Raw genomic sequence first — 25,212 nt, 5'->3', positions numbered from 1 at the left:
ATATGCACCAGTGAGCTAGATTTACATCACATTCTACGGCAAGTTGGCCTAGCTTTGATTCTCAATCTGTAAAGTGAAGTAGAATCTATAAATGTTTTTATAGTGTTGTAACGTCATAACTTTATGATGAAATTAAAGAGCACTATCAATAAGTTCTTTTAAATTACCACAATTAACCTGCTTTTCCCATCTCCTAGATATAAAATGAGCATAATTACGAATCAAACTAGTGAATGATGCAGGATATTGAAAAATGGAATGGTTGTTTAGATGCTGAAGGCAATGCATTAGGAACTGATGGTAATTAAAAATGATCCAATCAGTTCCTGATGCAGTATCTGTGACATCAAAAAAAGTTGAGCTTGCATGTGGCGGCACCCATGATTTATATCATTAGAATGTGTCCACTTCATGTTTCATATCATAATAATCTAAATTTAAAAGAGAAGAAAGATTGGGAGCTTTTACTTGTGGTAGGCTTTAGAAGGGAAACAAAAAACAGAGTGTGTGTTTTACAAAGAGCATGCAAAATGACAGAATTTCAAAACAAAGTCAATTTACCTGAGAATTTTAAAATGTAGAAGAAGCCAGAGGTGCCTTAGTTTAGATGAAAATGCATCCCTGCTGACTTGGCACACGAAGGAAATTGCTGTGCTTAACAGAATCTCAGAAACCACTGTGAGAGAAGCATAGTAAGCACTCACAGTTGCCAGCTGAGATTAAGCCAAAAGACAGCCATCCTGGTTGGACCTACAAGTGTAGTCATGCCAGGTGCGTTCCCTGGATGCCTTTATAGAATGAATGGCACCATTCCACAGACAGCTTCTGGCACGTTGAGAACTCATACTTGGGAAACCTTTGGGCCTCTGTGTCCTTTCACATTAAACACATTTTAATACACTGTCTGTAGACCACTTACTGGTACATTAGTCAAACTATGTTAGGGTTATATAAAGGATTTTCAAATTCTGAGAAATGCTTGTTTACTTCTCATTGGATCTTTGATTTGATCTTTGTCCAAATTGTGGTGGTAAAAAGGATGTACTCACCGTGCAGGAGTAAAGTTAAAGCAAAATTATATTAATTTAAAACAAACATACATTTTGAGCAGCTAAAGAATGTAAAAGTTTTTGCAACTAGCCTATTGCGTATGCACTTGTCCTCCATGTGAAACCTTTGCGCTTTCCTTTGATGCTTTATTGTGTTACAGAAGGGGCTCTATGGCATGTTTAGTCAAACTGAATCCATAGTTGCTGGAACAGCAGATTTAATCATTGGCATACCTTCATCAGTATATGCAGACACCCGTATGGGAAAGAGGGACGAATTACCTTTACTCGATTTCCACTGCATATTGTTTCAAGTAAGGTCATGCGAAGAGTCAAACGTACTACAGGAATGTACTTAAAGTCCACCTTTAATGAACATATAGAAATGTAGTGTATCCTTGTGGGAACTGAAGGATAGCAGGGAGCCCTCAATCCTACACGCATAGGGGGCAGGCAATGAACAAACACTTTTGTGTGGGATCCCCGATTTACTGCAAACTTTTGCTTAAGTAATCACTGAAAAGAAATTTGGATCCATATGGCCCAAACCTAAACATGTAGGACAGTACATGCATCATTGGTGCCGTTTGCGATTCCTTAATTGCGAAAATTAAGGAATCGCAATTAAGGAATCGCAAACGGCAATGCATCAAGAAATCGCAAAAGTATTAGCGATTTCTTAATATTCCTTATTTGTGATTCCTTAATTGCTAATCGCAAATAAGGAATCGCTTTACATTGATTCCTATGGGCCTAGTGGCCCATAGGAATCAATGGGAAGGCATTTTCATTTTGCGAATTCGCAATTAAGGAATCGCAAAATGAGAATGCAATTTCAAGGGTGCAGGGGGGGTCCAAAGGACCCCCCCTGCACCCCTGGAATGTCACGTAAGTACTAAGCATGGGCGAATTTTGCGAATCTCGCGTTCGCGAATTTTGCGGATTTGCGAACTCGCAATCCGCAAAATCCGCGAATTCTCGCGAATTTGCTGATTTTTTTTTTTTTGTGTTCGCGCGGGTTTCTGCCAGTTCGCGAGGGTTTTGTACAATTTCGCAAACGCGAACTTACCTGTCGGGTCGCAAGTTTTGCGAACTTGTTGTTTCTATGTGTCCAGCCTGTTTGGGACACTCTTCTTCATCACTGCCACTCTCTGTCACCACTGCCACTCTCTGACTACTCATGCATGCCACCCTCTGGCCTACCCATGCCACCCTCTGTTTCATCACAGCACCCTCTGGTTGTCCAGTGTACATTATTGTGGCAAAGCAAAGCACACCTTCCCTGCCTCAAGTGACCTGAATTAATTTGGGGCTGATTAATGTGTCACAGAATATTTTTTTAGCTGGCACCTGCTTCCTTAGTGCTTCCTGATCAGTGATGTTTTGCACTTGCTAAGTGCTTTCATTGTTGCAAAATTAGTTACAACACCTGCCCTGCCCCAACTGACAATAATGAATTAGGGGCTGATTAATGTGTCACTGGATTTGAACTTCCAGCCTGGCTCCTGCTTGTCTGCCTTAGCTGTAATTCAGGACCTTTGTGTAACTATTCTGAGGGTCAGAGCAGGGTCACATAATAGTTGCAAGTAGGCAACTGAACTCTGGAGGGGCCCCTCAGGAAGCACTACAGGAAATGGCTACTAATGATGAGCTTGAACTTTTGAACCTGGTAAGTAGTTTCAGTTTTGCTAAGATCGTATTTCTGCAATTTAGCGCTTATTCGCGGGGCGCGAAGTTGAACTGGGAAGCCGCGAACTAACGCGAACAGTGCGAGCAAGCCATAAAATCCGCTGCTCGCGGATTTGCGGATTTTGCGGGAAATTCGCGAATCTCGCGGATTGCGAATTTACCGAAAATCCGCGAGCGGAACGGATTTTCCGCCCATGCTTAGTAAGTACATTTTACTCACACACATGTCCCAAGGGCATGTGTGCGTGTCACATGTAAGTGTCAAATATGCATTTATTTGCATTTTTTACACTTTTCGCAAAATTACCATGAAGGTGTACTTTATAGTAATTTTTCCCTCAAAATTGCGAATTCGCAAAAAAAATTAATCTTGCATAGCATTTAAGAAATCGCAAATTTTGCGATTTCTTAAATGCTCTCGCAATTTGAAAAATCGCAAAAAATTGCGAATTCTTAAATTGCGATACATGAAAAATAAATGATGCATCCCAATTAGTGATTTTTGAATCGCAAACGGCCGATTTTTGCGATTCGCATTGTTTGCGATTCCAAAATCGCTTGATGCATGTGCCTGACAGTGTCATACACACAGTGGCAGAAGTGACAGTGACTGGCTTACTTTTAATACTAGAAGATTTTACTCACTCTGTACTATGTGTGCATGTATTAGGGATTATGGGCCATATGTATCGAGATGCCAATTAGCGATTCTGTAATAGCGATTTTTAAGAAATCGCTATTTCAGAATCGCTAATTGGTATGTATCAAGAAAAACGCACATTTTTTGCGATTTCTTGATATTCCTTAATTGCGAATTTGCAAATTACGAATTTGCAATTAAGGAATACTTTCCCATTCATTTCTATGGGCCTCCTGGCCCATAGGAAGGAATGGGAATTTATTCTCAATTTGCGATTCGCAATTTGCTAATCGCAAATTGAGAATAATTTCAAGGGTGCAGGGGTGTCCAAAGGACACCCTGTTGCACCCCTGAAATAAGTATGGATGCACATGTGGTGCACATACATGCCCTAAGGGCATGTATGTGCGTCACATGGCACTTTAAAAAATGCTGAAATATGCATTTTTCAAGGAAATCGCAACTTACCACCAGCTAGAAGTTGGTGGTAATTTGCGCTTCCTTAAGGGCATTTTGGAATTTTTTTTTTGCTTAATACATTGCATTTAAGGAATCGCAAAATTTGTGATTCCTTAAATGCAATCGCAAAACAAGGAATCGCAAATTTTGAAATTCCTTATTTTGCAACCAAATTCTTTCATACATACCATTTTGCGAGAATTAGTTAGCAAATGCCGAAATTCTGCGAATTTCGGAGTTTGCGAACCCATTTGGCCTTGATACATATGGCCCTATGTTTACACATGTTTTGCTATTTTTTTAGGAAATAGGAAAAGTATTGACGATTTACATATTACCAAGAACTGTTCTTTGGACCTGCTTAATTTGTAGAGTTTTACGTGTATTGAAAATAGAAAAGTCCAGTTCCTAAGGGACAGCAGGTGCACATTCTCAGTGAGCTGAACATTTTGCTCTCAGTTGCCTAAAGTTCAGTTAAAAACATTTTCTCTGAAGATGTCCGTGCAAACCAATAATAGTTTTAATGAAGGTATTGAGGTTTAAAATGTGTCATTCATTGCTGTAAGATTTAGCAGCAAAGAAGTATGGGAAAAACATGTCAGTAGATATGCGAATAAAGTAAGGTTTAGAACAGTAAACAGATCAATCCCAGATTATATCTTCAATCTATATAAGCCTAAATATGTTGTTTTATGACAGTGTGTACCTTTTCAGTGAGATGTAGGTATTCCAATGCCAGGTTTTAAGGAAGTTACAAATATCGTGAACAAAAGTACTCTTGTTTATTGTAGGCAGTCTGTATGTAAAGACATAGCTATAGATTGTTTAAGCAGTGTGAGATGTCACATTATCAGTCATATGGAAGCACTTGTGGATAGATGGCTAGGAAAAAAGCAAGAAAATAAATGGAGTAGGGATGTAATCAAACTAATAATATGCCAAACTTAGTATTGTGAATGTAGTGTATTCAGGTAATTTATACATATATTATTGAAGTGTTAACATATTTTGGCCTAAGACTGAGGAGGTTGTCAATGAAATCTTTTTTTAACCTTGGATATTATTAATCACAGTGTGGTACATTGTCCCGTTGATAGTGAAAACATGCAACACTTGTAAGAAAGTATGATCAGATTCATAAAGTTTATGAATATTTGCATCTGAAGGATAAATTAGGCAAATGTCTTAATTTTATTAACTTTCCAAGAAATCATTGAGGGTACTCCTGGGAAACGTTGGTAATTTTGGTAATTTTAGTTTTCCAGGAAGACATGCTTGATTAAAATGTACTCATGCAGAATTTCCACTAAGTGAAATATTCTCCATGTACAATATTGATCTTATAGTATATTTGTATGGGTAACTATTTTGCTGCTCCTCAGTGAAATATTTTCCCAGGTCACATTTCTAAATATAACTTTCCACAATTCTTTTTTCTATGAATCAGGGCTGGGAATTTACATTTTCCCATTCCCTTACTAGAGCACCCAATTTGAAATCGGGTGCAAAATGGCCTTTTTACTAAGGCGTACTATTTTATTGACTTAGATTGTATTGAGTATTTAATTTGCGTTCATCATTTGAAAAAAACCTTAGTGTCAGCAACTTTTCTGTGATGATGCTTGCTGTCACATGCTGGCATAGATGAGTGATATCCCTTGGTTACAAACTTTCCATGGCTGCCTGAAAGCACTTCTTAAAAAAGCCATTAAGTGGTAAAGGGGTCATGGGTTCATCTCATGATAAAACTACATGAATGTTCTTCGTTTAAAATGAAAGGAGTGTTACAGAATTTAAATACTTATCCAGTAGAGTGAGTTTGTAATAAAATGATGGGCATTATGGACATACGTATTGTTCCACAAGCATCCTTTTAATATGGAATTAGATTTCCTATATTTTCTATCAAAAACATTTATCAAAAATTTCACAGATCCACTTAGTACCAACGTAGTCATTAGAGAATGTGCATGTGTTCATAGCACTCTTTCAATATGTTGAGAGAATAGTGAGAAAACCTGGTCATTCAATAGGATGGTGCATAACATGTAGTCAGTCGTTGCCAAGCTCCATGACTGCTGGTAAGTGGTAATAAAAAAAGTATTACTGAATTTAAATAAATACAGAGTTAATAAATAGTGCATGGATGTACAAAACAAAAGAAGATATTTACTTTTTCAGACTTTAGGGATTGAATTGTGGCATCTAGAGTTGTTGAGGAGCATCAACCCACTGAGAAGGTCAAAAAGGTAAAAATAAAATAATAACTTATTGTCATTATCATTTGTTTTTAACAGCCTTGCTAAGCTGGGGTGGTGGGGGGATGCTCTGTTCACAGAGCAGGGCAAGGGGGGAGTGGTTTTCTCACTCCAAGAGAGCATGACAATTTGGCCGGCCTTTTTGGGCCTGTCAAACCATCTTGCACACTTTGTATGTCCTCCATGCAGGCTGCATTACAGCCTGCATAGAGAACAAGCCCAGCACGGCACTCAGAACAATCACAGCGCTGAATTACAGCATTGTGATTGGCTATTGGGAGGCTAGGAGCCGGGTGCTACTGCTTCCTGCCCTGCGGTCGAAGAGGACCGAGAGGAGGAGGAGGCGGCAAATGCAACAACGGCAGAGATGTAAGTGTATTTTATTTTATTTTCACTCCATCTCCCCCTCTGTCCCCCCTCCCTGCGACTGCCCCCATTGCTGGTAAAAACCAGCCACCACTGGTAGATAACCCACTTATGGCTATTCTTTGCAGTCTGATGTTTCATTTCTTGTTTCTCTCATTGTAACTGCTAGATCGGCAAGAGTTAGAACAAAGTAAAAAAACAAGCCTGGATAGGCTAATCACTCCTGAGTTGGGATAACATTAAATGCCTGTGGAACACTGTTTGAGTCTCTAAAAAGCACATATTCACATAATTTAAACATTCTGAGGTCTTTGTTAACTATATGTTTGTTTTCTTCATTCTCTTGGTTTTCAAATGTCATCACACAGAGTTCTGTAGAAGAAAAACATTGAATGATCCACATTATGCAAATAGTTTTAACATTTAAAAATGGAGAAATTACTAAAACAAAAAAAAGTGTAGCTCTTGAATACATTAAAGCAACCAAATATAGTATGTCCCTCCTGCAAAATTAGGTGAGGATTCTCTAGAATTTCACTTAGTTAGCAGACAGGCTCACAGATATATAAAGCCTTGGGCACGAAGGGGTGGTATCCCTGCAATAGTGCTTTCAAAGCCTATATTATGCCGCTGCTGATGTAAGTGTAGATAACATTACTATTATAAGGAGCTATTAGTAACTTATATCCACCTGCTTCACCTGTTCAGGAAAGACACCTGTTTTAGAATAATGTGTTTTCTCCCAAAAACAAGCACACCCTTGAAAAAACATACAAATTGGAGTGATGTGACTCAGATGAACATCTGTGATGTAGCAGAGGTAAATTATTCACATGCCTTTCGAATGTAATGCCACACAACAAATACAGAAAAAAAGTGCCCAACAAAAACACATGTTCTGTCTCATGTTATGATAAAATGTTCCTATTGATACTCTTGAGAAGCATATTTAAATTGTGGAAAGTAGGTGATGAAAAGACGTCTACTTTATGCTCCTGAGTAGCCTATAACACTTCATTAGCAAACAATTAGCAATCTGAGACCAAAAGACTAGCAGGATTTGAAAGACTGTCAGTCATAGCACAAGATAAACATTTCAAAAATTGACAATCAATAACACATATGATATCAAAGCCAATCCATTTAGCCTGATTGTGATTTAGAGATCTATCTGTAGACTTTAAGTATAATACTGACTGCACACCTATTTTGTTCATTATATTGCTGTTACAGTGCCTGATCTTAGGATGCTATTGAGTATTATTATCTGAAAGCACAGCAATATGAAAGGGTAGATTCCTCCTACTCTACGCGTTGATTTTTTTATACAGTATAAAATATAATATTGGTGAATTTGTGTAGCAGAGGCAAAGAATCCTTCTTTGGTGGCTCCCAGGTATCATGAATCCAGCTTCAACTACAACTGTGAACCCTACACAGAAAGAAAATGGCAATCATTATTGTGTTCATTTAGAATTTGTATAACTGTCAATCCAAATACTATTACAACTTCATTATGCCGGGTGATTCATGGTTCAGGTAATGCTTACTTTTAACAAGTGGCTCAGCTACTGCCTTTATATTGTACTAATCTCAGTAAAACCTGACATTGCATATAATTCTAAAGGGACTGGTAGACATTTCTACATGCTATTATAGCCTGCTTCCGAGGAATATACTAGTTGTTAAAGGCCCTGAACCCGAGTTATATGACTGAGCCACAGGCTATGGTCTATAACAAGGGAGAGGGCCTTTAACAACCGGTATAGCCCGAGGCACAAGGATTATAAGGCTGTTAGCACATTGCACCCACTAAGGGTAGAACGTTCTAAAATAAAAAGGGAGAAACAATAAGATAAACATTGGAAGGTTGGTGCTACGGGCTTATTCTAACCATTAGAAGCCTGGAGCTACTCCAATGTCTTCAGTGGCACACTCAATGTCCCAATGTTGTAATATAAATTATTATGAAAAGCGAGCAGCCATACTGTGTGTTTCAAGTATCACAATGGCTCTTGTAGCAGTACTATCAATAGTAATGTTATCCAGTACTTGGGTTAATACTCAGAGAGGTCAGTAAATAACAATTTTTAATATTCTGTTAGTCCATTGTGTCCTTTAACGAGACCTACTAATATTTATGATCACACACACTTACCTTATAGTGGGATACCTAACCATTTGTTACTGCATTGAACATATCACCATTTCATTCTGACCATAACCAGTTCAACACTGTGAACATTAAAGGTTTTATGGCACACTCAGTTCTAATTTAGTCATGGTCCTTCAGGTAAGGGTGTACTTGCTTTGTTGGCAGCCAAAGTTAATTTGTTCTGTAAAGAGGTAAAAACAGTCTTGGTAAAGCAAATGATCAGCCATGATGGTTACCTTGCTGAATTGTAAAAGGCATTCTAGAGTGGACTTTCAGAAAAATGTTGACAGTGTTTTGACTGTTTTACAGTCAACACAATCCTAGGGCAAAATGACAATCTTTGTTTTCTTAAAAAGTAAAAAGGGTCTTGTCAAGTCTGTCTCTTTCAATCCTAAATCATTAATCCTATACTAAAATGTTCTCTAATTTACAATGAATGAGGTTTGTAGGGTGAATTATTTATTTATTTATTTGGTGTTTTATATAGCGCGAACATGACCCTTTACATTTGCATATCAATAAACAGTTTTGTTACCAAGTCATCAGTAGTTGTACAATAATTTTGCGAAAAACATTAAAGCTTAATAAACATATATACAATACCCCAAAGAAGTTAGTGTTCAATGATAGGTAGCATGCGTGTGATCATGGTGAAACAATGATGATTGCAAGTCTGCTGCGATTATGGGAGATATTTAGTTATGTAAAAAGAGTTGGCTTCATTTTTGAAAGCAGAGATTGATGAAATTCTTCTAATGTTATGGGGGAGAGCATTCCAAATTCTAGGTGCTGCACCGGAGAAAGCTCGGTCATAAGTTATTTTCTTACGGAATTGGGCCAGTTTCAGTAATAGATCTGCATGACTCCGGGAGACACGGCATCCTTCTTGATACTGTGATTTTCTTGGTTAGGTACACTGGTGTTTTGTAGTGTATCGCTTTGTGGGTTATGCAAGCCATTTTTAGCTGTATTCTCGCTTTGTAAGACAGCCAGTTAATCGCTTTCAGATGAGGGGTGATGTGGTCGAATATCCTGGAGCCGGTTATAAGCCTTGTGGCGCATTGAGACAGGCTTTCAGTGGGGCTGTTGAAATCTTGGGGAGACCAGCTAGGGTTGTGCAACTATACTCGATCCTTGAAATTACTAGAGCCTAGACTGCTGTTTTCAGGAATAACTTATATAAGAAGGGTTTAAATTTTCTGAGGTAGCTTAAGTGGAACCTGGCATTTTTTGTCATTGTGTTGATATGAGATAGTATATTCAGGTTTTTGTCTAGTATGATTCCCAGGGATTTGGTAGAATCAACAATCCTTGGTGTACAGTTTAGTGCTGTGATCAGATTGGTCCACTCTAGGATGTTTGTATTGTTTTTCTGTGGGGAAATCAGCAGGAATTCAGTTTTATGGGGGATAAACTTCAAGTGATTACTGGTTAGCCAATGAATGGTACTCTTTAGTGCTTGGTTCATGATATCTATCTCTTCTGTCGATGTAATCTTAATGTATAGCTGTGTGTCATCTGCCTACATGTGAAGGAGATGTTTGCGCGTTGTAAGGTTTCTGTGAGTGTCTCTACGTACAGATTGAATAGTGCCAGGGATAGTGTTGAGCCCTGAGGAACTCCAATCGCATTTCTGGAAGAGGCTGATAATGTTTGGTTGACTGTGAATTTTTGCGTTCTACTCTCTAAGAACGATCTAAACCATTTCAGGACTGTACGTTCTAATCCCATCCTATTTTTCATGCCATCTAGTATTTTGGCATGGTTTACCGTGTTGAATGCTGAAGAGAGGTTGAGCAGGATTGGAGACAGGTTTCATTGCGGTCAAGGGCAAGTAGAGCGTCATCCACGATGTGTAGGATCACTGTTTCAGTACTATTGTTGTTTTTACTGTTGCTTTTATGTTTGTGCTTTTAAGATATGTTTTTATATTGAAATAAAGCTTTACTACTACTACTACTACTGCTATGGTTGGGTCTAAATCCTGATGGGAAGTCATTCAACAGATTGAAATCAGAGATATGTAGGCTCAATTAGTGTTGTAAGCATTTTTCCAGGACTTTAGCTAGCATGGTAATGTGTGTTACTGGTCTGAAATTGTTAGGGTCAGAGGGGTTCTCTGTTGGTTTTTTTAAGATTGGGGTGACTTGTCCTGTTTTTAGGCAATCCAGTATTGAGCGTTGATGATCTTTGTCCATGAGGGGATGAGCAGTTGGTTTATTGAGGACCAGCACTTTGCAGGTAAAGGATCGGTCAAGAGATTGGTTAAATGGTCGAGATGATCTTCGCAATATCTAGTTCCCTTAAAGGCTTGAATTCTGACCATACCGCATTATTTTTGGGCGTTTCCAGAACTGGTTGCAGTTGAACATCATCTGGGGTGCTCTTAGTGATACAAGGTCCTTCAACTGCTCTTTTGAGCTCCCTCGATTTGGCTTTGGCTGTGAAGAAGGAGGAGAAATATTCACTGCTTAACTTCGAATTTGTACTAGTTGGTGCAGATTTGGCCTTTTTATTGGATTGATCTTTTAGCAGATTGAACAGTTTCCTTGGTCTATTTTTTGCGATGTCCAGCTCTTTCCTGAAGAAGTCTTTTTTTGAGTTTAGAATGCTTTTATTGTATGCTTTCCTGGCCAGTCTGAGTTAAGGTTCTTTATGATATGGATTATGAAAACCATGTAGCATTTCTATTGGATCGAATGATGACTACATAAATAGACAACTGCTTTTAACTTAAAAATATCTCTAATCTTGAACAATAAGGATCAAGAAGCCAAAGCCTGTTTCAATCAAGCAATTGAATAAACGTTCAAAATACAAAGAAGCTGAAGCCCCACTCAAGTCTTCTGTTTCTGACGCCTTTTTGTCACTAAGGGCCATATGTATCATACTTCCGTTTTGCGAATTCCAAATAGCGAATTTTAAGGAATTGCTATTTGGAATTCGCAAAACGGTATGTATGTACAAAATCGCTATTCAATAGCGATTCCTTCCCATTCCTAATTTGCTATTAGCAAATTGCTAATCGCAAATTACCCATTCATTTCTATGGGCCAGGAGGCCCATAGGAATGAAGGGGCAATTTGCGATTAGCAATTTGCTAATCGCAAATTAGGAATTTTTTCAAGGGTGCAGGGGTGTCTCAAGAACACCCTGCTGCACCCCTGAAAAGACATTTGGGGGCATATGGCGCACATACATGTCCTAAGGGCATGTATGGGCGTCATATGGCACCTTTTGTTTTTTGGAAAAAAGCTTTTTGTAAAGAATTCACAACTTACCACCAACTAGAAGTTGATGGTAATTTGCGAATCCTTAATGGCATTTTTTGGATATTTTTTGTTTGATACATTGCATTTAAGGAATCGCAAAATATGTATCATACTTCCGTTTTGCGAATTCCAAATAGCGAATTTTAAGGAATCGCTATTTGGAATTCGCAAAACGGTATGTATGTACAAAATCGCTATTGAATAGCGATTCCTTCCCATTCCTAATTTGCGATTAGCAAATTTCTAATCGCAAATTACCCATTCATTTCTATGGGCCAGAAGTCCCATAGGAATGAAGGGGCAATTTGCGATTAGCAAATTGCTAATCGCAAATTAGGAATTTTTTCAAGGGTTCAGGGGTGTCTCAAGAACACCCTGCTGCATCCCTGAAAAAGACATTTGGGGGCATATGGCGCACATACATGTCCTAAGGGCATGTATGGGCGTCATATGGCACCTTTGGTTTTTTGGAAAAAAGCTTTTTGTAAAGAATTCGCAACTTACCACCAACTAGAAGTTGGTGGTAATTTGCGAATCCTTAATGGCATTTTTTGGATATTTTTTGTTTGATACATTGCATTTAAGGAATCGCAAAATTTGCGATTCCTTAAGTGCAATCGCAAAATAAGGAATAGCAAATTTTGCAATTCCTTATTTTGCATCAAACATGTTTGATACATACCATTTGTCAAATTAGCATTCGCAAAGGCCGAAATTCGCAGAATTTCGGCCTTTGCGAATGCTAATTAGCTTGATACATATGGCCCCTTATCTTAGGATCCTAGAGCCTTTGACCCATTAGTTTGAAAGGTAGTACTGTACATAAAGGGTGTACAGATCTAAAGGCAGACAATTTTCTATGGAGTCTATCCTCAAAACTAACAAACCTGCAACATAATCAAGAAACTGAATCCCCATTGAAAACCAATAATGTTTTCAGGGGTAGTTATGGAACTCTTCTACATGAATATTGCACTGTCCCTATTGCATACAAAGTACATCTGTGAAGGCACCCAGCACTTTCCAAGAACTCCCTCTTGACTTACTGAATGTGTCTAATAATTTTAAATGTAGTAGATAAATAGCAGTAGGTAGCTGAAATTCTGAACACCATGGTCCTGAGCGCTGAGTTCTTTTTTCCTTTTGGTTGTGCAAGAATAAGTCACACTTCACATGGGAGAATGTTTTGTGAATCAGACCCAATTAGTCAGCACCATCATCCAGTCATTGAACAATAATCTTGGTCCAGCTATTAGGGGAACACTTACTGGAACTCAGAAATCTCTTTCTATTGATTGTGAGTAAAGTAATAATTTATAGGTATGCCTAATTGTAATAATTGTAATAATGTGATTCATGCCATATAATTTGCTCAACCCAGTATGCAGCTATGATGACTTGACTTACTGAAGTGAGCTATCTACACGGATAGACACATTTTAGCTGGAAGTTAGCTGGTTTTCTTTTAGGGGCAACACAAAAGGGACCAAACCGCCCCACAGAATTCATTTTCTTGTTCTATCACGTAGCTACATTTGGCTGTGGTTTGCCAAACATGGCTACAGTTTAGAAGTAGTATAAAAACACAAACGCAGCTCAAACTGTGCAATTATCTATTGCAAAGGAGAAGCTTGCAGACCATAAGACTGCAAACGTAATGCAAAAATGCAAGGGTTAACACCTAGCTCTCCTAATTTTGCGGGTAGTGCTATCCCAGAGCTTCAGGGGCAGAGATGTCTATTCTCTGAAAGTAGACGGTTATTGCAGACACCTTATTTCTCTTTAGGTTCATGTATGATTTAACAACCTCTAAGTCATTTAAGTTGCTCATTGGGTTCATTAGTTTTAACATTATGGACATTTTGTAAAACAGTGGTTATGAGCAAAATGTATATTTTTTTGTGTGTTAGAGGAGTAGGATAGAGCAAATATTTTGGTACTTCCCAAGAATCAGTAAATTGATGTGAATATATTACTATTTTAGAGCCATGTTTTGATATTCACTTTCTTTACAACATTTCTTCAAATGCACTCACTGAAGTATCCCATATTTCATCTATGCATCAATCACAGTAACAGAAGTTCTGCAGAACCTGCCCACCTGTTAATGAGACAATTGCCAGGAGTATATGCTGGTGAAAGGGCTAAGGTTCTCCATTAGTGGCAGATCTCTCATGCTTATAATTGAGAGCTGGCCTTGTTGTTGAAATGTACTTAGTGGTTCTCTGTTGACAGTCTACAAAAGCTGGCATGATGCTCTTTAAAGTTAGTAATCTGTATCAACAATTTAATTATATGAATGCATTTTTTTAAAATTTTGATTAAAGGTTAGCTGCCTGAGGCTTAATGTCGCATACAAAATATGGCTATACAACCACTGCCAAAGGTGTGACTCTATGCATAATAAACGCCCTCTCAGCAATAACTAAAGCAGCAGATATATATGCTGTGTTGAAAGAAATAAAGTTAACTCTGTTTGTGGTTTAAACATCATTCAGAGATAAAAACAAATATTATGATGACAATTAATTATGCCATACATCACATCAATTGGCTCTCAAGTCAAAGGGGTAAAATTGTACTAGCAGTGAGCCCGTGCCACACTCAGGTCTCTCACTGTCGTATCATTTAGTTGAGGTTATGACCTATAAAATATGCACAAGTAAACAAGTTTCCAGGCCCACTGCTCTGTTGTACAGACACCATGGTAGGAAGAATGGAAATCAGAAATATGTATTCTGTCATCTTATAATCCTTGAACACTTTCATAGCTGTGCAGATATAGAAGATTCTGGGATTTACTCTCTGTTGGGTTTCATGTTGGAGCTAGGGCATAACAAAGGGGGCGGGGGGGGGGGTTATGGTAACCCATAAGGAAGACCACTGGATGCTGGCCTCAAGTAATGTTCTGAATATCCGTCTCTGTGAGGGTCTCTTCCATGAAAAGACCACAATCTTAATGGTGAGATAGTTCAGATTTGTGTGACAGTTATAGGGATAGCTGCCAAGTTTTCTAGGTCCACATGAGATGTACCTACTGCTCCAGGCGAGGTTGTTTTTCCTTTGAATTCTAGGACTTTTAGTCCTGTTACGCAATGATATAAACAAGACTAAAATTGAAAGAAAAAAACCTAGACTGGAGCAGCACATCTCATTTAAATCTGGGAAACTTAGCAGGGCTGTATAGGCCAAATACACACCAGTCCTTTGAAGGCTATCTTAAAGAGCTCATGATGAACAGAGTTAAGACACATTTGGTGAATCTAGAAGCATTCCCATCTGGGTCATACCAAGAAGTGCTTAGAGCGAGATATATATTACCTTCCTTATATCCTTGACAGGTTAGTTCCTGGACATGGAGTACAGGCTGATGCAGGAGAATCCCCTACGAAAAATAGTACAAAGAAGTTTTGTGCCTTTTTTAGTCCAAATTAAGAGTTGCAACTACAAGGTGGCATAAATGGGCAAAACAACTGTTCTTAACAATATGGTTTGGATGTACGCTCTATACAGTTGAAGAGATTTTCAGAATCTTAAATAAAATCAGTGCTTTTTAACTTGGGGACTAGGGGCTGAGAGACGCCATCCATATCACCAAACATATACCTGGAGTAACAGACATATAAAGTAGCCATTGAAACAAAAAGCCTCTCATCATCCTTGCTTAGGAAACCTTCTATAGCTATTCAAAATGTTAGCCTGAAAACAGTAACATCCGAAGAGGTCTTTGCTATCTTTGAAACAATTTCTATCATAAAATGTTTGGATGAACCAGGTCTCTTACTGACATATCTAGCATGATTAAGGAGCATATTGACTCCATATATGAGACAATATTAGGAATCATGGACCTGTCCTTACAAAAAAACGTATTATGTGTTGCTTTAAAAGAGCTTGATTCATCACTCTTTTAACACTCTTTTAAAGAAACTCAAATTGGATGGTTTTGATCTTGCCCATTATTGCCCAATTGTGAATCTCCCTTTTTGGAAGCAAGAGGTAAAAAAGACCCAGCTTGCTAAATGTCTAGTGACACACTCAATACCAGATCATAGTTTGATTTTCATCCAGTAAGCACTATTGAGTCAGCATAAATGGACATCTGAGTGCACTTGTTGTGGGCGACTACTTATGGAAGAGCCACCTTGTTGGTGCTCTGTCTGTAGTATTCAACACCATCAACAACAACATACAAAAGTAGTGTAACAGTGTTTGGAGATTTCCTGGAGAATAAGATAACCCAGATAAAAGGTTAAGAAAAAATGGCAGGTCCAATTATAGGGACTGGTGAAGAGTTTCAAGTCTTACTCCTGTCTCTGTTCACTTTAATTTATTTATTTATTTTATTTAATCGACCAATAACATGATCATACACATCATAAAAATCTCAAGTACATAGTGTTACATATAAACTATTTAAGATAACTTAATTTATGTCTCTGGCATCAACTTGTTGCAAGATCCAAAGACTGTGGTTTTACACATTTATGCAGGTGATAATCAGTTGTTCTTCAGTCTCACAGGATATCTGTTTCAATTCAATCCAAAGTAAGCTTTGTTCGACAATACATGTCATAAAAGTATTAAACATAAAACACAGGTAAAACAATAAGACAATGGATTAAAATATTATAAAAATGTGCACAAATAGTTAAAATCAATTTATCATAATACCTTATAATACAGCAAAATCTTAAAAGGAGAAGCATGAACAATAATATTATCAATTGGTGACTACGGCATCGGGATCATTAAAAAGCACCACAGCTCAGTATTCAAAGGATAATTTCACAAACACGGGTAGCATGATTCCAAGTTCACTTATTTCCTTCATTCAATGCACATCTATCGTGGCCTCCTCCTTCTCCAAAAAGTACAATAAAAAGCCTAGGCCTCTGGTTGGATAGCTCACTCAATGTCAACCAACAGGCAGTGGTGCTATCTGCCTCCTGCTACGGTCTTCTCAGACTATTACGCAAAATCATTCCTCTGATCCCTTTTCAGGTGAGACAGATTATGGTTCAGGGCCTAATCCTGTCTTGCTTAGACTATGGGAACGCCATGTATCTGGGGGGCCCTCAGTCCACTATCCATAGGCTTCAGATTATTCAGAACTGTGCTGTTTAAACTCTCCTTCAAATTCCTCGTCGGCATTCTTCTCGGCCTGGCCTGAGGGAACTTCATTGGCCCTCAGTCAAGGAGCGAATCCAATTCAAGGCCCTATGTATCGCTCACAGAGTTCTCTGGAAAAGCTGCCAGGACATCTGCCACTCCCTAATCTCACCCTATCAGACCCACAGACAGCTTCGATCTGCTACAGCCCATCTTGCCCTTGTTCGTAAAGTTCAGAGATCAAGATGTGGCGGCCGCTCCTTCTCCTACAACTCGGGCAAGCTATGGAATGTACTTCCCCTCCCCCTGAGGGCTGAACCCAATTTTCTCACCTTTCGCAAACATCTAAAAACCTTCCTTTTGAATTAATTGTTTAGTTTTCAACTTCTTCTGCTTCTGCCTGTATCCGTAGCGCTAGGACGCCCCAGGGTAGCTACCGCGCTATACCAGAACCAATTTTTTTTCATTCATTCATTTCATTTACAGTCAGTAATTAGGATCTTATAGACCCATCCATCTTAAAAACTTTGCTACTGGGATTGCATAGCGGAGTGATGGATCAGTACACAGGATTCGCAAGGCAATACTACATGAACTGGTGCCCTTGTTCCTGCATGTCTTCACCAACCATACATTGCGTAGTCCAACATAAGCAGGGCAGACAAACAATACATTCAAATAAGTTTCTTCTAGGTCAGTGCAAATAGGGCATTTGTTGTCACCTGATGTGGTCCATTTGGCGGTAAAAGACTTTAGTGGCAAACAGCCTGCTCTGAATTGAAAAGACAATTTGCGATCAAAGGGCTTTGAAATTGCATCCCAGTAGTACTCAAAGCTCGACCACGGTTTTGTTTGTAAAAAGAGCCCTGTCAATGTTGTGCAATCACTTATTCTATTTGCGTCTTGTTCAATAAGCTTCCAATATCTTTGCACAGGATTATCATCAAATAATACAATGAACTTGGGGAGCAAGTCAAAATGATTTTGTCTTGAATGGAAACCAACTGTCAATCCCTAAATGCTAAAACAATAGAGCTATCTCTGCATGGTATTACCAAACTGGGTCAACTCTTGCTCTTCCTTTTCCTTGTTGATCTTTAGAACTGAAATTTTCTCAAACAACTGTAAACACTTGGTCATTTTTACATGACCCCCCCTGACATTTAAACAACAGAATAATGTGTTCACCAAACAGTGCAGTTAATACCTTTATTGTTGATCAAACTCCGCCACTGTCTAGACGAACAAGCTAGAACCATTGGTGTTTGGATGATTAATAATGCCTGCATCAACCTTTTCAGCTGTTTTATTGGGGTCATTAGCTAAAGTTCAAAATAGAATATAAACCCTCCATATCTATGTTGCCAATATAATGACAGACTGGATTAAACCTGCCTCACAGGTCCAAAAGACACACTGAATTCCTTCCACCAACAACTCAACCTCTGTCTATGACTCTGGCTCATTGAGTTCTAAATGTATCTTGCCATGTTTGTATGGTAATCCCTTTGCGCCTACCCATCACACTACTTCCTGGCTTTTCTTTGTTAATATTCTGGTGTGCATTGAAGTAATTTCCTGTTCGGCAGAACTCCATAAGAAGGAGTACCAAACTCTTAAAATGCACAATTGAGGAAAGATTTTTCCAGGTGTAACTCCTACTCTTCACTGGAAAAATTTGCAACTTACACATGCACAAGCTACTAATGATTCACAAAGCTGTAACTATAAGTGTGCACACATGAGATAAATGTGCATAATCTACTCATGTGAATAACTAGGCATGAAGCCTTTTATGGCCTCCTTTGAACATATGTGTCTTCCCAGGAGTCGGTGAAGTTATTGGTGTACAAAAATATTGAGTACTGTTTTGAAAATTAAGTAAGGTGCAACGTAATGGATACTTACAAGCAAGTGCAAACACATATCTAATGTGTTACAAAAAATGTTGAGTCACACTTAAAAGATCCCTGTGTGAGTGATCATGAATGTGAGAGAAGTGCCTTCCTTTTCTCAGGGTGCATAGGGTTTTTGATGGAGAGAAGTGCTATTGAAATTTTTTTAAATTGAAGGTTCAAAATATAAAGCACATTGTTTCTTAGATCTTCTAAAATACATATTTTAAGCAAAGAAGTAAACCATTGACAGTGTTGTGAAAACAGGTGCACGTCTACTTTATTTATCTATACTACTATTATAAAGGAAGAACTTTGAACCTTTGAGGCGGGTAAACTCGGGAACGACAGCGCCAATCCACACACCCGATACATCGTTGTAATCGTCAGGGTGTGCAGATGGACATAGGCTACATAAACGTAATAAATATACGTTATTTAAAAAATTTACCGAAAAAAAATAGTCCCTTGGAAGAAGCGCTGGCCGCGACGTGCGTGCCCGACGTGAGGAGCGCGAGGAGGAGCGGCATCCAGGAGCGCAAGGAGGACCGCCGGACAAGGCGCGGGGAGAAGCGGTGAGGAGCGGCGGACAGGCGGTGAGGAGCGGCGGACAGGTGGTAAGGAGCAGCGGACAGGCGGGGAGGAGCGGTGAGCGGCGGATGAGGTAGGGTATTTATTTATTTATTTAGGAGCGGTGAGCAGCGGAAAAATGAAGCAAAAATGAAAATCGTGAGCAAGAGGAAGCAAACAGAGCATTACAAAAGTGAGCCAAACGGTGCATTACAGGAGGAAAAAGTTACGTGTGCAGGTTACAAAAGCGTACATCGTGAGCAAGAGGAAGCAAACGGAGCATTACAAAAGTGAGCCAAACGGTGCATTACAGGAGGAAAAAGTTACGTGTGCAGGTTACAAAAGCGTAGAAAGTAAACATAGAGGTATAGGAGGAAAAAGTGACGTGTGCAGGTAGCAAGAGGAAGCAAACAGAGCATTAAAAAAGTGAGCCAAACGGTGCATTACAGGAGGAAAAAGTTACGTGTGCAGGTTACAAAAGCATACAAAGTAAACATAGAGGTATACTGCAATATATGGAGGAAAGCTCTGGGGGACCCATGGATAACGTTGGGGCGGGCGGGGGCCCTGAAGCTTAATTGATCCCGGACAACGTCGGGACGGGCTGCTAGTCCATACAATAAAATCACACCTGTTTCTGTCCACATGCAAAGTCAATTTTCATGAATACGCTAACCAGGGGCTAACGCCCACCAGTATGAGGGTGTAACTTACACATGACTAACCATGGGCGTAGGACTACGCTACGCTCGTGTAGTTTGCGCAACTACGCGATACGCAAATTGTGCAGTGCAGAAAGGAGTAGCATAGCATAGAGGGCATTTTTTGCTTGCTCTCAGCCCTCAATGTCAAGTTGGTGACCGCGAGCGAGCGACATAACATCCCAGCGAGACTTTTTCCTCGTTTGCGATCAGCAACATCAAGTTGCCGATCGCGAGAGTGGAAAATAAACCTCCCGGCGAGATTCTCAACGTGGGGAGGACAAGTTTCTCATTGCAAGTGGTCGCGAATGCTCGCAACCGCTCGCAATGAGAAACTACCATCCTCGTTGAGAAAGCTGCAGCTCGAGTACAAATCTACTAGAGCGGCAGAAAACAACTGCTTGCACTATGCAGGATGCGGTTTGCAATGATTGCACAGTGCAGACAAGCATCTGGCACTGTACAATCAGTACGAACAGCATTTTGCATAGTGCAGTACGCAGTTTGCGTAGCTACGTGTAGCTTGCGTAGTGCGAAGTGCACTTCGCGTAGCTACACGTAGCGCTACTGCGCAAACTATGCTGAGGGTTACACATGACACATGTTGCATCTCTTTTTGCAACTCAGACCCACGTGTCATAAGGGTTACTGGCTTAACTTTGGATCTCAAAACCTGAAAAATCATTGGCCCTAATTTTGAATATTTAAGTCGGAGACATGTCTTCAACCGCAAGAGTTGTGTTTTTGGCTTCTGTAATGGTGTTTTATTATTCGTTTTCGTTAGTTCACATTTATTTTCTTACGGCTTTCATGGTTGTATTATTAGTTAAAAATGGTATTCTCAAGTTTAACATGTTATCTCGGAGTTCAATTGCCTTCACACCTTGTTCTAGAGGATTCCATCATCCACAGCAGGAATCTGGTTTTTGAGTGCTTCAGTTGTATAACCAGCACTGTATAGGTGTGTGGATAATGTGATGTTTTTGAATGTGTGTTTAGTTGTAGGTGCATTATAGCGGTTAATAGAGTTTGGTGAGTGCAACTACCACTACTTGGAAAGGATGAACACTACTGCTGCATTTTCTGCCCAGGCCTGTGTCTACTTAACAGTATTCTGCCCCAAACAGAAAAATCTAGGAGGAAAATAGAATGATAGCAGATGAGGTGAAAAAAAAAAAAATATATATATATATATATATATATATATATATATATATATATATATACAAGCAAAGCGCCAAGCGCTTCAGGAGGGCTACCCACGGTGCAACAAGACCATCCAGCCTTCTTATGCCCCAATCAATCTCACAGCCTCCCTCCAAGCTTTTGATCCGAAGTCTGACGCGTTTCGGGGCAGACAAGCCCCTTCTTCATGGACGTAAACAAAATGCACAGAACACTCACCACTTCGCTTCGAATGCAATTTATTCAAAACAGGGCCTCCCTAAGTGGGTGTGGCTCATCTCGCTGTGCTTCTTAGGAATCCTGGTAGCTGTAGTCTGTAATGGTGAGTGTAACAGTATCCCTTGAGTAGGTTGTGCATAATTGTTTTCAATCAGTCATCTTGGTTATTGTACCTCCTGTTTGAAGGTGGAGGGTGGGCTCTGGGCTGATAATCATTCCTCGTGATGCGTCGCGCTGTACAAGCAAAGATTAGTATCTTCGCTCCAGTCCTCGTCATGTAGTTAGCTCAAGGCGTGTGACGAAACTGAGCCCCTCCCACGGTCATGGCAGACCGGAGTAATGTATGCAAGCAAGGCGCCAAGCGCTTCAGGAGGGCTACCCACGACGCAACAAGACCATCCAGCCTTCTTATGCCCCAATCAATCTCACAGCCTCCCTCCAAGCTTTTGATCCAAAGTCCGACACGTTTCGGGGCAGACACGCCCCTTCTTCATGGACGTAAACAAAATGCACAGAACGCTCACCACTTCGCTTCGAATGCAATTTATTCAGAACAGGGCCTCCCTAAGTGGCCGTGGCTCATCTCGCTGTGCTCCCAGGAATCCTGGTAGCTGTAGTCTGTAATGGTGAGTGTAACAGTATCCCTTGAGTGGGTTGTGCATAATTGTTTTCAATCAGTCATCTTGGTTATTGTACCTCCTGTTTGTAGGTGGGGGGTGGGCTCTGGGATGATAATCATTCCTCGTGATGCGTCGCGCTGTACAAGCAAAGATTAGTATCTTCGCTCCAGTCCTCGTCATGTAGTTAGCTCAAGGCGTGTGACGAAGCGGAGCCCCTCCCACGGTCATGGCAGACCGGAGTAATGTATGCAAGCAAGGCGCCAAGCGCTTCAGGAGGGCTACCCACGGCGCAACAAGACCATTCAGCCTTCTTATGCCCCAATCAATCTCAGGGCCTACCTCCAAGCTTTTGATCCGAAGTCCGACGCGTTTCGGGGCAGACGCACAGCGAGATGAGCCACGCCCACTTAGGGAGGCCCTGTTTTGAATAAATTGCATTCGAAGCGAAGTGGTGAGTGTTCTGTGCATTTTGTTTACGTCCATGAAGAAGGGGCGTGTCCTCCTTTTGAATCACGTATAGAGTAAATTTTTTGGGGAAGGTGGTCGATATTTGTTGCTTTATCTAAATATATATAAAGGAATTGATTGTAAATCATTACGTTCCATATTGTCGTTACATGTCTATTGCATTCATGCAGTTAATTGAGAGATTGCAAAAGAGTAAAACATAGATGATATTTTTATATGGTCATATGCCTAGCATCAGGTTTCATGAATTGAGAAGCTTAGATGATTTTAATATGAAATTATTTATGAATATTTATATTTATTTATATGCTATGCTTGCACAGAATATTTTGCATTATTTGCACAATTGCATTTGCACTTTATCTACGCGCATTGCACTTTTTCATGACAAATGACCACCAGTAACACTGTGTCTTTTTTTGCAATCTACTATATAAGCGCATTTATGCGGATATCATGTGCCATTTTCAATGCACACTGACAATAATTGTCTGATATAAAATTTACAAAATATGTAACATGGCAACTCACAATGGAATGTTAACACAAATTTGGGCAACAAAATGTAAATATTGTAATTATACCTCCCACTATTCGATTTATATATATATATATATATATATATATATATATATATATATATATATATCAAATTGTGATTCAGAAAACAGACTATTTATGTTAGCTATATGTAGGGTGTCCTCAGTTTTCAGTTTCTAATCACATGGTGTTGCGAAAAGAAAAAAATCACTAATTAAATTCGTGCAATGTACCCATTAAAAGGGATGTTCTTTCATTTGCCTGACGATCTGTGACCAAGGGCGGACGCCCGAAACGCGTCAGATTTGGTGAACTTGCCTTTTTAAATAAACTTGCCGAAAGAAGACTGGGACTTGCGTGGTTTTTCCTCGTTGCTGCCTGCCTGGTGGTTCTGTGGTGAAAGACTTCTGTTTGCGCATATATATATAAATTCACTGAAAAAACCATAGGTTATAGACCATATATAGTTAGGGATTAGCATTTAAAAAACCTTATTTTATTTGCACAAAACCATTGAAATTCCATATATAGTTAGTTGCACTAACTATATATCGCGGACCCGCAATCCACTGCTAATGATGTCACATATTACATCATTCATGACATGGTCAGTGACATCACTGATGACATCACTGATGACATCTCAAATGACATCACTGATGACATCACTGATGACATCACTGATGACAACACCCAGTGACTGTATGTTTCTGTAAAGTTAAAATATGTCTTACATATTGAAGAATGAGTGGATGTATAAGTGTCTGGATGAAGGATTTAGTAGGTGCATGACTGACTGTATGAGAGAATGATTAAATGTGTCTCACTGAGTGTATGGGTTAGTGATTAAAGTGTCTTAATTTGGCAATCATTATTTATGTTGTTCTGTAAACTGCTGCATGTTTAAATCAGTAGCTATATCAGTAACTATATGGGTTATTGAATGGTTGCCCAAGTATTTGTATGGGAGACTGAGTATGTGTGTGGGTGGCTGGGAGGTGCATAGATGTGTGAGCAGTTGATTCCCTAGGTGTATGGGTTCAAAAGTGCATGTAGAAACAGCTGTATGGACAGTTGACTGTGTGCATGAGTATATTGGTGAGTGAATGGATATCTCAGTGCTACATGTCAAAGTAAGTACATATGTAAAACACACTCCATGTGAGAGTTGACATATATAAATAACTGAACATAAGAGCCAGTGAATGTGTGAGTGGCTGTATGAATCATTGTGAACTTGTATCAAGGATTGTATAAGAGAGTAAATATGTGTTACTATATGTTTGAATAAGTAAGGTGTGTATAACTGTATAGTTGAGGAAATGGAGATGTGATTGATTCTTTGCATGACTGACTAGGTGTGTGAGTAACTCCATGGATGTGTGACAGTCTGTGAGTGCCTGTTTACACTGAGTGTATCTAAGGTTATATTAGAGTCTGAAGATGTATTATCACATAAATGATATCATCAGTGATGTAATCAGTAATGTCAAATGAGATGTCAGTGATGTCATCAGTGATGTCATCAGTGATGTCATTTGAGATGTCATCAGTGATGTCATCAGTGATGTCACTGACCATGTCATGAATGATGTAATATGTGACATCATTAGCAGTGGATTGCGGGTCCGCGATATATAGTTAGTGCAACTAACTATATATGGAATTTCAATGGTTTTGTGCAAATAAAATAAGGTTTTTTAAATGCTAATCCCTAACTATATATGGTCTATAACCTATGGTTTTTTCTGTGAATTTCAATGGTTTTTTAAAAGCTAATATCTATAGCTGTAAAATATATTCTTTATTAAGTGACGTATCACGTAGCCCGTGAGACGCCTCATGATGCATCGCATAACCGTGACGTATCGTCTCTGCAGCGCAAACCAAACCCAAAACGTAAGCGCGCCAGAACACGCTTAAAGATATATATATATTTTTTTAACCTTAATTAGACAAAATCCACACGTGCACATATCACAAACGTTCAAAAAACACAATATGTCGGACTCCC

The 25,212-nt window shown here is 39.3% G+C and overlaps 1 long non-coding RNA gene across 1 annotated transcript in view; it reads right to left on the bottom strand.

The window, feature by feature from the left end:
- Positions 1-6,108: 6,108 nt before the first annotated feature.
- The window catches only part of LOC147708903 (uncharacterized), a 110,601-nt gene continuing 91,497 nt past the window's right edge, over positions 6,109-25,212 (bottom strand). Inside the window, exons 9-11 of the long non-coding RNA XR_015296663.1 lie at positions 15,210-15,273; positions 6,553-8,797; positions 6,109-6,512 (exon numbers count right to left, since the gene is read on the bottom strand). This is a non-coding gene — a long non-coding RNA (uncharacterized LOC147708903). The remainder of the gene's footprint in view (positions 6,513-6,552; positions 8,798-15,209; positions 15,274-25,212) is intronic.

Source organism: Lissotriton vulgaris, chromosome 6 (assembly GCF_964263255.1).
Source record: "Lissotriton vulgaris chromosome 6, aLisVul1.2, whole genome shotgun sequence".
NCBI classification, from domain to species: Eukaryota; Metazoa; Chordata; class Amphibia; order Caudata; family Salamandridae; genus Lissotriton; species Lissotriton vulgaris.
This window is presented reverse-complemented; position numbering and strand designations above follow the sequence as displayed.